Consider the following 12,380-nt stretch of genomic DNA (forward strand, 5'->3'; position numbering starts at 1 on the left):
TTTGGACCATTTCATAATCCCTTCCTCCAATACCTTCTCACCTCTCTTCTGGTAACTGTTGACCTGTTATCCATCAGTTTACATATGCTTGCATTTCTTAAAACTTCATAAAATTGGAATCATAGGATTTAATCTCTTTTTTGGTGACTTTGTTCACTCAGCATAATTACTTAGATTCATTCATATTATAGCATATATCAGTAGTTCATGTTTATTGATAAGTAGCTCTCGATTGGATAGGTGTACCATATACCACAATTACTTTATGCATTCATCTATTGACAGCAATTTGAGTTGGTTCCACATTTTGTCTATTATAAATAAAGCTTGAATGTACATTTGTGTGCATATCTTTATAAAGATTTGTGCTTTCATTTTCTCTTGGATAAGTAACTAGTGGAAGGGATAGATCATGTGATAGGTAGATGTTTAACTTTTTACAAAGTGGACTGTTTTCCAAAGTGGTTATACTATTTTACATTTCTGCCCGCAGTGGGTAAGAGATCCACTTTGCTGCCAACATGTGGCCTGGTCATCTTTTACAATTTTAGCCATTTAATAAGTCTGCACTGGCATGTCACTGTGGGGGGAATGGTTACCAAATTACTTTATTTGAAAACATAGTACACATGAGAGAATTTAAATGGATTCTTGGTACAACTTATAGAAGAGATACAGATAAACCCAAATGCATGCACTGCCTTGGTGGAAGTCACTCCCTTGGCTATAAGGGAACTAACCTAAGGTTTAGCTGTCAGCCTCAGTGTCTGTCAGGGTGAGCTTGTCAAAGACATACTTAGCTTTACCAGATTACAGGGCCCCCATCTCATGCAAGTTGGTTTCAGTGGTCACCCATCTTTATTGGATTTACCTGCTCATTGAGGTGATGACTATCAATGAAGCCACACAAATGGGGTCTGTTTTTTTTCAGTGATCATTTGTGACTGATTCATGCTTTTCTTCAGGTGTACCACATATTCTGTTGTATTCAGCCCACTCTTTCAGTGGCCGTGGCCTGGTTTCTTGATATCCTGAAGGAAGATTTGGCCACTTTGTTGGTTCTGCAGCTTCAACAGTTTCTCAGCATGTCCCCTCTCCTCATGAAATTGTTGAAGAAATTGTGAAAGTTTTTCAAAGCCACATAATCACAGTTAAAGTAGCAAGACATTGGCAGGTAGATGGGGAAGTGCTGAGCAAAAAGTTGATCGGGTGGTTGACAGTGACCTCCAAGTTGTGGTAGTAGTTATTGTGCACCTGCTTGGGGGACCAGTCATCATAGCAGGTGACAGGGAACTTGGCGCTGTCCAAAGGATCGATGAGGAGGTCTTGGAGGGCTGGTTCTAAGCAGCCAGACACCTGGGTAGAGAATGAAGTGAGAGGAGGACCAGGTTCATGGAAGCACTTTTATAGCACGAAGACACTATGATCTCTGAGAAGAACCTCTGGTCCATCTCATTGTAGATTTACTTGTATTTCCTTAAATATATTAAATATCTTATCTTGTGCTTATTTGCCACTTATATATCTTCTTAGATACAGTGTTGATTTAAAACTTTTGACCATTAAAAAAATGATTTTTGAGAGTTCTTTATATGTTCTGGATACTAGTCTTTTATCAAATGTATGCTAGGCAAAGATTTTCTCTCAGTATTGGTTTGTCTTTTTATTATTTGACATAATTTTCAAAGAATTTTAAAATTTTATGATGTCTAAGTTATTAATTTGTTCTTTTATGGATTATACTTTTGGTGTTGCATCTAAGAAATCTTTGCCTAATTCAGAATTACAAAGATTTTCACTATGTTTTATTCTAGAAATTGTAGAGTTTTGGGTTTCATATTTGGATTCGTGACTCAATTTAAGTTAATTTTTGCACATGGTATAACATATGGATAAAAGATTTCTTGCTTGTCTATTATTGCAGGTGTGCACATGGTATAACATATGGATAAAAGATTTCTTGCCTGTCTATTATTGCAGGTGTGCACATGGTATAACATATGGATAAAAGATTTCTTGCCTGTCTATTATTGCAGGTGAATACCTACTGGTCTCAGAATTTTCTGTTGAAAGACTGTCCTTTCACCATGAATTATCTTTGCACCTTGGTTGAAAATCAATTGTCATTTTCTAGATGATTTTATTTCATTGTTCTAGTCTCTATCTTTATACCAATACCACTACTATCTTAATTACTACTGCTTTATAATAAATCTAAAATCATGTGGTATTTGTGCTCTAACTCTATTTTTTTGTTTTCAAAGTTGTTTTAACCATTCTAGTACACTTGGCCTTCTTAAAACCTACAAAAATCAAAATCTAGCATTTCCTCCCAATTATTATGATGCTAGTATCTTTAATCAGGAACTGAATTTATGAATAACTAGATGCATTCAAATTGATGTTATCCATTTAGCAGTCTTGCTATCCCAGACCCAGAAGCTGTATTATTAGGAGAGTCCTGTGAGGGAAAAGAGTCTCCAAACAGGAGGAACCAACTTCAGATAGAGGGTGTTAAATCTTAAGATGGAAAATAAGAAAACGAGAAAACATTTGATTAACTTTGATTAACATATTCCAATTCCAAAGATCCTGTATTCAGGGCCCTGAAATAACTTGTGGATGTTATCTTTAAGGCACTGGTAATACAGTTTAAAAATTGTTTATATTTTAGGGTGAAACTAGAACAACAGAGATTAGCCCAAACTCTTACTTTACAAGTAGAGAATGACACCATAGGCTAGAACGATTCAATTACAAGAAATATTCTAGGATGTAACATTAAATAATTCTTTGTATTTAAAATTAAAAAAAATATTTTGTGTACTTTTAAAACATAACTTTCTGCTAATGTTATGTTGGAGTAATAATAAACCAAAGGGGACCCAGCAGACCTTCTGCTGGATGTCCTTATTCTGGCATAAATCACACCAGTTTATGGTAGAATACTGGAGCTCAGAACATCTGCCTAATGAAATCCGTAATAGTGATAAAATGAAGAAGACTTTAATAAACAAGATGGATTTTCAGAAAACCTGTGAGAAAGACAGACATATTTGCTTTGTCATGTAAAAACTTGAGATGTGTAATAAAAGACACCGTAAAGAAGTTCAAATGGAAAACAAGTCTGGTGCTTAGAAAGAAAGAAAAACTGAGACACAGATAAGAGGGAAGAGGGAGAAAGAGGGACAGAGAGTGAGAGAGAAAGAGGGACAGGGAGTAAGAGAAAGGGTGGAGGCAGAGAAGGAAGGAAGGAAGGAGGGAACAGAGATGATGACAGAAATGGAAGGAAGAAGGGAAGAAGGATGAGAAGAAGAAAACAATAGATGTGAGAGAAATAATGTCTACAAATTGAAAAAATTAAAATTACCCAACAGAAAAAACAAGCAAAAATAGGCAAAATGCTGTCAAAGAAGTGCATATCAGCAAATAGATTTTTAAAGAAAAACTCAAATCTACCACTAATGAGACAAAAATTTAAAAGATTGGTGATATCCAGTACAAATGAGAATGAGAGGGAAGTCCATACTCTCACATGCACTCGATTAGGAAATATTTCAAGAAAGGAGTCTAGAAATATTATTAAAATATAAACTGTATATAGCCTTTGACCCAGCTATCCCACATTTGAGATTTTCTCCTATAGGAAAAAGAAAAAAGATTACTATATGAAGTTTGAGTTTATTGCAGCATTGTTTATAGGGGCAAAATATTGGAAATAATTAGAATGTTTGTAAATAAGAGTCAATTAAATTATAGAAAATTAACAAGATAGAATATTGGGCACTGTCAAAAAATGAGTTGGAGGGAAAATCCAAAGAGCTGTCTATAATACATTAAGTGGAAAAAGACAGGTTACAGATTCATGAATAAATATGCTCTCATTTTACATGTTTATATATGCTTGTGTGAATGCAGAGGAGAGATACATTAGTTATCTACTGCAGGTGGGTTTGGAAAAAGATGAAGGGAGGGATGAGATTGTAAATGGCCTTCTTTTAGATCTGTTTTCTGTCTGACATACTACATAATACCAACTACAGAGTCAAAACAAAAGTATTTGTTCTTTGGAGTTATTACAAAGTGAAACAAGTGCTTTGAAAATTGAATAGAAAAGAAAATATTAGAAAGCGCAGTAAGAAATAGACAGCATGTCTCCTGGATTGAAATTAGAATGGTGCATTTGACTATAAACGTATCAGTGATAATAATATAGTGAAATAAAAGTTGTATCAACAAGAGTGGAGAATGGATTAGTGATTGGCAGAGGACCACAGAATGGTGGTGTTTATTGAGCCAAAATTAGGCAATAGAAGATCAGCTCAATCAAGCTTCAAGCTTACTCTCAGCAAGTCTGTGCCTCTTGCAGAAGTGAATTTTTAAGACAAGTGTCTCCTAGTCCCTTCTGCTTGCTCTATCCCACGCTTAGAAAATAACTTAAATTCTAAGTTTTTTTTTTTCATATTCTTTCCCACATTGGGTGAAAAACCAACTGATATTATAAACTAGGATATTTGAAATTTTAATTTGCACATCAATATCTCCTGAATTTGAAAAATATGAGTCAATCTCTACGAGTTTGATCAACTCCAAGGCTCAAACAGCAACAAAGTTTTCAATCTGTGAAACTGAGAGAGCCAATCTCCAAGCCTTAGTGACTTAAAAAAAAAATTTTTTTGAGACAGGGCCTCACTCTATCTCCCATGCTGGAGTGCAATGCATGATCATGACTCAGTACAGCTTTGCACCTCCCCAGGCTCAGGTGATCCTCCCACCTCAGCCTCCCCAGAAGCTGGGACTACAGACAGGCACCACCATACCCAGCTAATTTTTTGTCTTTTTAGTAGAGACAGGTTTCACCATGTTACCCAGGCTGGCCTCAAATTCCTGGGCTCAAACAATCCTCCCACCTCAGCCTCCCAAAATGTTGGGATTACTGGCAGAAGGCACTGCCCCCAGCCTCGTTGGTGACTTTCCTAAAACCACAGCACAGTGTGAGGTGATGTCTAGGCAGCCCCCAATCTACAGCATTGGTTCTTTTTCCCCTACCTTCCACGTATTTCAGTCAGACCCTCAGATTTGCAGGCCCAGAAACTTAGTGTTTGCATTTCAGAGTTAATCAGACTCAGATAGACTAACTCATATTTTCCAAAATGACAAAATATTAATAATAATGTCTCCATGTACCCTTAACAGCAACTAGAGACAAAGATGCTAGTGAGGTGGAAATCTAGAGCAAGATCACATCTTAAGTGACCCGAGAGACACGTAGAACAAATAAGCTGTTTCATCCAGAAATCAAACTTCAAATACCTTGAAAAGCAATTGATCTTCACTGATGTCTCAAAAACAAACCAAAGAGAGAGTAATAGAGTCAAAATTCCTAAAATCCCCCGCACTTGTGTCTCTCAGAGTCTGCAACCCCAGGCAATTATCCTCATATCTTTCTCTTCTCATACTACTCTCCCCACAAACTACTTATGTGAGCTCCAACTCTTCCTTCAGCATCCTGCCTTCCAGGCCCTTTCTGGTTCTCTGCAAAGGGCTCCATGTCTTTCTAATGTAAACCAATCTACATCCTCCTGCCTTCCTGTTTTCTTTTTTTTTTTTAATTTTTCTTTTTTGAGATGGAGTCTTACTCTGTCGCCCAGGCTGAAATGCAATTGCACAATCTGGGCTCACTGCAAACTCTGCCTCCCGGGTTCAAGCAATTCTCCTGCCTCAGCCTCCTGAGTAGCTGGTACTACACGTGCATGCATCATGCCCAGCTAATTTTTGCATTTTTAGTAGAGATGGAGTTTCACCATGTTGGCCAGGATGGTCTCTATCTCTTGACCTCATGATCCACCGGCCTCGGCCTCCCAATGTGCTGGGATTATAAGCATGAGCCACCATGCCTGGCCTCCAGTTCTCTTCTTCCCTTAGCACAACAAAGGCTCAGAACCTGAGCAGGACAACACAAGCTGAAAAGACATAAATAGTCATAAATGTAGTCCTAACTATACATTCATACTTTTTCTCTGTCCCAGAAAGAAATTCTGAGAATGGCAGTGGGAAGCGTATAAGATGAGTCAGCTGTTCTTGGGTGGCCATTTTCACTTAAGTGACATGCTAACATAAATTAAGTATATGTGGTTCCAGAATTGTTTTGCAAAGAATTTCCTTACAAGTGAAGATAGACAAGTTCTTTCTTCTTTTTTTTTTTTTGAGACAGAGTTTTGCTCTTGTTGCCCAGGCTGGAGTGCAATGACAGGATCTCAGCTCACTGCAATCTTCGCCTCCCAGGTTCAAGCGATTCTCCTGCCTCAGCCTCCTGAGTAGCTGGGATTGCAGGTGCCCACCACCATGCCCAGATACTTTTTGTATTATTAGTAGAGACAGGGTTTCACATGTTGGCCAGGCTGTTTTCGAACTCCTGACCTCCAGTGATCCACCCACCTTGGCCTTCCAAAGTACTGGGATTACAAGCATGAGCCACAGAGCCTGGTCCACTGGACAAATTTTAAGGTCATGTTCTTCCCAACATGAGGAGTTCAAAAATAGACTGGAGGACTATCATCAGGGTGTGAGGGAGGAAATTTCCACACTGAGTGAGAGGTGAACACCGCTGACCTGGAAGGTGATCCTATGCCAAAAATGGATCGTTTTGGGACCAGTTGTTTTGGCATAATTACAATAGATGATTAGTCTTCAAACTCTATCTAACAGGATTCCAACATCCATGGGTGCAAAGCGACAGCATTAATGTATTCTGTTGCTTGCCTCAGTTCTGCCCTAGCAGAGTACCACCAGGGACTGGATGGGCAAAATTCAGTAGGAGGTTATCACCAGTTTAAAACTCAAAGGTATTCTTCCCCCATTCTTTTACACTCTTGCTTATATAAACAGATATTGGCTTGGGGTGATTCAAGCCACATTTCACCCTTGACCAGCCCACCCTTCTGTGGGAATTTTTCCTTTGCTCACATGAAGGTCCACGTGAACTATTTTGGAATTCTGCAAGATGCAGCAATAAAAATGACTTTGGCTCAACATGTATGCCTGTGGAGCTATCTACCCCAGATCAAATAGTTTCCACTCTATAAATAAATGGTTGACCTGTTCATTTTAGCCAGCTTGTCTAAACATGGCAGTTTAGTAGAGAAGTGATCCAGATTTCAAGTCTGGAGGATTTACATATATAACACACATGCACCCATTTGCACACATAGGCAGCTTGTGTACACACGCATGCACAAATACAGCCGGAATGCATCCTGGTGTTCTTCCTCCTCTAATCAGCCTGGGAGCATCTGCAGAAGGATCACTCAGTGAATAATCAGTGCATGGGGGAAGAACGATCATAGGATTTTTTTTCTAGAGCAACTCTGGTTCCATAGGCATTACAGTGAAAAATGGGGCAAGTATCAATCTTAAATTGCATTGGCTATTTAGTTTTCAGCCAGAAAAGCAAAGATGGAGAAGGGGAGTACCTGTGGCCAAATGTCTGTGATTACTGTGGTGGCAGGCTTCCAGAGACACCAAGCCCTGACTTTGTTTCATCAGGATACTTCCTAAGTTGCTATTGAGAAGTATTTTCAACAATCTCATTTTTATTAGCTGTTTGTGCCCATTATAGTTTTCTAGTTGCTAGTCTGTTATGGCTTTAACATAAATAAGGTTCTAAAAATGTCTCACATGAGTAGTTGCAGAGCTGGGTATGCTATTTAGACCATATAAAAAGCCCATACAAAGGGCTTCCCTTGTAATGGGACTCTTTTATATTTAATAGAACTGTCATATAAACATATACTAGCATTTAAAATGCAGTTTCTGGGCTATAAAATAAACACCATTTCTAATATTGCTGTTGGCTTTCACATGCATGGAGCTCAGTTCATTAAATGCTCTTTACTCCATTTATGTGAAATTTTTTTTTTACCACCAGAGCAGCACGTAAAGTGCATTATGCCTTGAAATGCAGCCATGGTCAAGGAAAGAACTGTGAAACTCAGCCATGCCAAATTTCTTATGTAGATTCAAACAAATTATAGTTAATTTTAACACCTTGTCCAAACCCACAAACATGGTAAGCTTCTAATGAATTATTAAGGACAATGATAACAGCATTTGTACATAGAAATATAAATGGGAACATACCACACAGAAATGATTATAGCAGTATTTAGAGATATATTCATAGTCAATGTTAGCCTAAAAGTTGTGTAGTAGCAATATTTCATTTAAATTACAAATTGAAATAAGGCACATTTAAATAAGTGACTGCATTGACTATCTTTATAAACTTAAGTAAAAATTTACTACAATGTGGTCTATTATCTCATCTGAAAAATGGAAGATAATGCTATTCACCTGACTCATAGTTTTCTTATAATGAGTTAAAAGATATGAAGTTCTTAGATCATTACCAGGCTTACGATCTGTAATCAGTAAGTGTTAGCTAACACTGATATCACTTTTACAGAGTTTTATTTTAGGGCCACCAAAAATCAATATTTTTTTGCATAGTTGGAAAATTTTGGCTAGAAATCATGAGTATATATTTTATGATAGGTAGAAAATGCTATGTTATTTATAAATACATATTATCAGTCAACCTAGATCAATATGTCCATTAATAAATATTTTCTTTTATTTAATTTTTATGAAAGTTGAGGAGTTTGAGAGATTCAAAGAACCACAGGATGCAATCACTGTCTTTAAGAAACTCATGTGAACATCAAGAAATTAATACCATTAAATAGATTTTAAAATAATAAAATTAATTTAAAAAAAACACAGTGTCATTACCAAATGGTTGGAAACGGTTGGCACTTTGATACATGTTGTGGAACAATTGGCTATTCCTAAGAAGACAACACAGAAAAACAAACCTTTTATATTAAAGGCCTAAATATAAAAATTAAGATTGTAAAAACTTTAGGAGAGAACTTAGTTGGATATCTTTATGACATCAGGATAGAGATTAATTTGTTAAACCAAATTCCAAATCCACAAACTATGCAGGAAAAGATGTTTGAAATTTAACTATTGAAATTTAAGATTTCTATGTGACAAATGACAACATAAAAAAATTAAGACAAGTTACAGACTAGAAGATATTTGCAGACATAATAAAATCTGCTTTCTCTTAAATAGTATCTGGAGTTCCTCATGTATTATAAGCCAAAAGACAACCCAATAAATAGTGGTCAAGGAACTCACAGAGAAGAAAACGCAATGGCCAATAAATACATAAAAGTTTTTTGTCTAAAAAAAATTTTTAATCCACTTTCTAAAATAAACGCAAACAAAATAACAATCAGAGGATTTTCACTTTTAGTGATAGATGACTAGCTTGCACGAAACTAAATATTTTAATGTAAGACAAAAATATCTGGAAATTTTTTTTGTTTTAAGATTTTAGATAATAATAAAAATAATTAGGATATTAGGAACCAAGACTGCAAGGAGAACAGAATAACAGTGATGCAAGATCAACATTTACTGTTGCCTGGACCATTGAAATATTTGCCAATTCATAACTTTTGGCCAAGAGGCTAGAAGTCTAACAAAAACTGGTAACTAGAATGAAAAACAGTGGAGAATATTTTATGGTCTCCAAAGCTTGGGAGAATAACACTGAGGTTCAAGCCTCATCATAGAAGACTCTGGTAAAATACTCCAGTCATTCCCTTTAAAACCAAGAAAGTCTATACTCCTGGGCTAAGAAACATGGAAATAGAATACTTCTCACTATTATTTTAAAAAAAGAAAAACAAAAACAAAATAACCTTGAATCAGTTCAGTACAAGATCAATTACGTTTACTTATTTCTCTTTAATTGGCTATCTGCCAGAAGCAAAGATTTGTCCTCCATGTAGAAAATTAGCAACATCAGGAGCCTCAAATTATCTTTAAATCATCTCATATATAGTGTCTGACCTCCAGTAAAAATTATCAGTCATGCCAGACACAGAAACGAATCACTGAAAACAAAGAGAAAAACTTGGGATAATAGAAATAGAGCCATAGGAGATCAAAATATTAGAGTTATCAGACACAGACTTTAAAATAATGTGATTTAAATGTTCAAGAAAAATACATGACAAGATAGAGTCCTTCAGCCAAGAAAGAAAATAAAGAAAAAATCAGATAGAAATTCTACTTGGAAAAATAGAATAGACAAAATTAAGAACTCAATGGATTGATTTAACAGAGGACTGAACACTACTAAAAAGAGAATTAAGAAACTGAAAGATGTATAGGCAGTGACTCTTGCATAAAATCATTGTACTAATGTTATATAACTTTATCAATTTTCTTTTGGCTAATATTTGTGTATATGTATATTTGTTTAAATTTTTTAAATTTTCTTTCAACATTTCTACAGCCTTACATTTAAAAATGCATCTCATGTATGTCATAAATGTCTGGTTTTAAAAAAATTCATAAATTTTAATCACAGTATTCAGACTTCTTTTTTTTTTTGAGGCAGAGTTTCACTCTTGTTACCCAGGCTGGAGTGCAATGGCACGATCTCGGCTCACCGCAACCTCCGCCTCCTGGGTTCAGGCAATTCTCCTGCCTCAGCCTCCCGAGTAGCTGGGATTACAGGCATGCGCCACCATGCCCAGCTAATTTTTTGTATTTTTAGTAGAGACGGGGTTTCACCATGTTGATCAGGATGGTCTCGATCTCTTGACCTAGTGATCCACCTGCCTCGGCCTCCCAAAGTGCTGGGATTACAGGCATGAGCCACCATGCCTGCCCCAGACTTCTTACATTTAATTAAAACTCTTATATAGTTGTGTTTAAGTTGACTATCCTACTATTTACTTTCTTTTTGTTCTGATATGCTTTGCCTGTATCCCCACCCAAATCTCACCTTGAATTGTAATAATCCCCTCATGTCAAGGGCAGGGCTAAGTTGAGATTATTCAATTATGGGGAAGGTTTCTCCTATACCAATTGAGTTGTAGTGAATAAGTCTCATGAGATCTGATGATTTTATAAATGGGAGTTCCCCTGAACAAGCTTTCTTGCCTACTGCCATGTAAGACGTGACTTTGCTCTTTATTCAACTTCCACCATAATTGTGAGACCTCCCCTGCCATGTGGAATCGTAAGTCAATTAGACCTCTTTCCTTTATAAATTACTCAGTCTCGGGTATGTCTTTATTAACAGTGTGAGAACAGACTCATTGTTTTCTTTTTCCTCAATTTTAGTCAATTATTAATCAAGTGCTATTCCATATTAACTCTCCATTACTTTATAATTCATTTTACTGTTTTTTTACTGATTATCCTAAAGATTAAAACATACATTTTTGATTTATTACTTTTTAATATGTGACTAGTTTTGCTATGTCCCCAACAATATATATATATATTCTTTTCCCATCTTTTGATCTACTAGTTGTCATGCATTTTACTCACTCAAATATTGTAGACCACATAAGGTACTAAATAACATATAAGCATGTATTCAATTGTATTCACATAAAATATGTAATTTTCCAGTTTCTTATCCTCACATACTTTCAAAACTTCTTTTCTGTTCATCTCAAAATGTTTCCAACTAATTTTAATTGATCTATCATCTTAAATTATCAGTTGGATTAAAGACTTAAACATAAGACCTGGCACGATAAAAACCCTAGAAGGAAATCTAGGCAAAACTATCCAGGACATAGGAGTAGGCAAGGACTTTATGAACAAAACACCAAAAGCATTGGCAACAAAAGCCAACATAGACAAATGGGACCTAATGAAACTCCACAGCTTCTGCACGGCAAAAGAAACAGTCACTAGAGTGGATCGGCAACCAACAGAATGGGAAAAAATGTTTGCAGTTTACCCATCTGACAAAGGGCTGATATCCAGAATTTACAAAGAACTCAAACGGATTTACAGGAAAAAAACAAACAAGCCCATTCAAAAGTGGGCAAAGGATATGAACAGACACTTTACGAAAGAAGACATATATGAGGCCAACAATCATATGAAAAAATGCTCATCGTCACTGGTCATCAGAGAGATGCAAATCAAAACCACATTGAGATACCATCTCACGCCAGTTAGAATGGCGATCATTAAAAAATCTGGAGACAACAGATGCTGGAGAGGCTGTGGAGAAAAAGGAACACTTTTACACTGTTGGTGGGAGTGTAAATTAGTTCAACCATTGTGGAAGACAGTGTGGCGATTCCTCAAGGCCTTAGAAATAGAAATTCCATTTGACCCAGCAATCCCATTACTGGGTATATATCCAAAAGACTATAAATTGTTCTACTATAAGGACACATGTACACGAATGTTCATTGCAGCACTGTTTACAATAGCAAAGACCTGGAATCAACCCAAATGCCCATTGATAATAGACTGGATTGGAAAAATGT

The 12,380-nt window shown here is 36.3% G+C and overlaps 1 pseudogene; it reads right to left on the minus strand.

The window, feature by feature from the left end:
• Positions 1-1,131: 1,131 nt before the first annotated feature.
• Positions 1,132-12,380, minus strand: part of LOC100400503 (UPF0415 protein C7orf25-like) — a 162,904-nt pseudogene continuing 151,655 nt past the window's right edge.

The sequence above is a fragment of the Callithrix jacchus genome, chromosome 4 (assembly GCF_049354715.1).
Source record: "Callithrix jacchus isolate 240 chromosome 4, calJac240_pri, whole genome shotgun sequence".
NCBI classification, from domain to species: domain Eukaryota; kingdom Metazoa; phylum Chordata; class Mammalia; order Primates; family Cebidae; genus Callithrix; species Callithrix jacchus.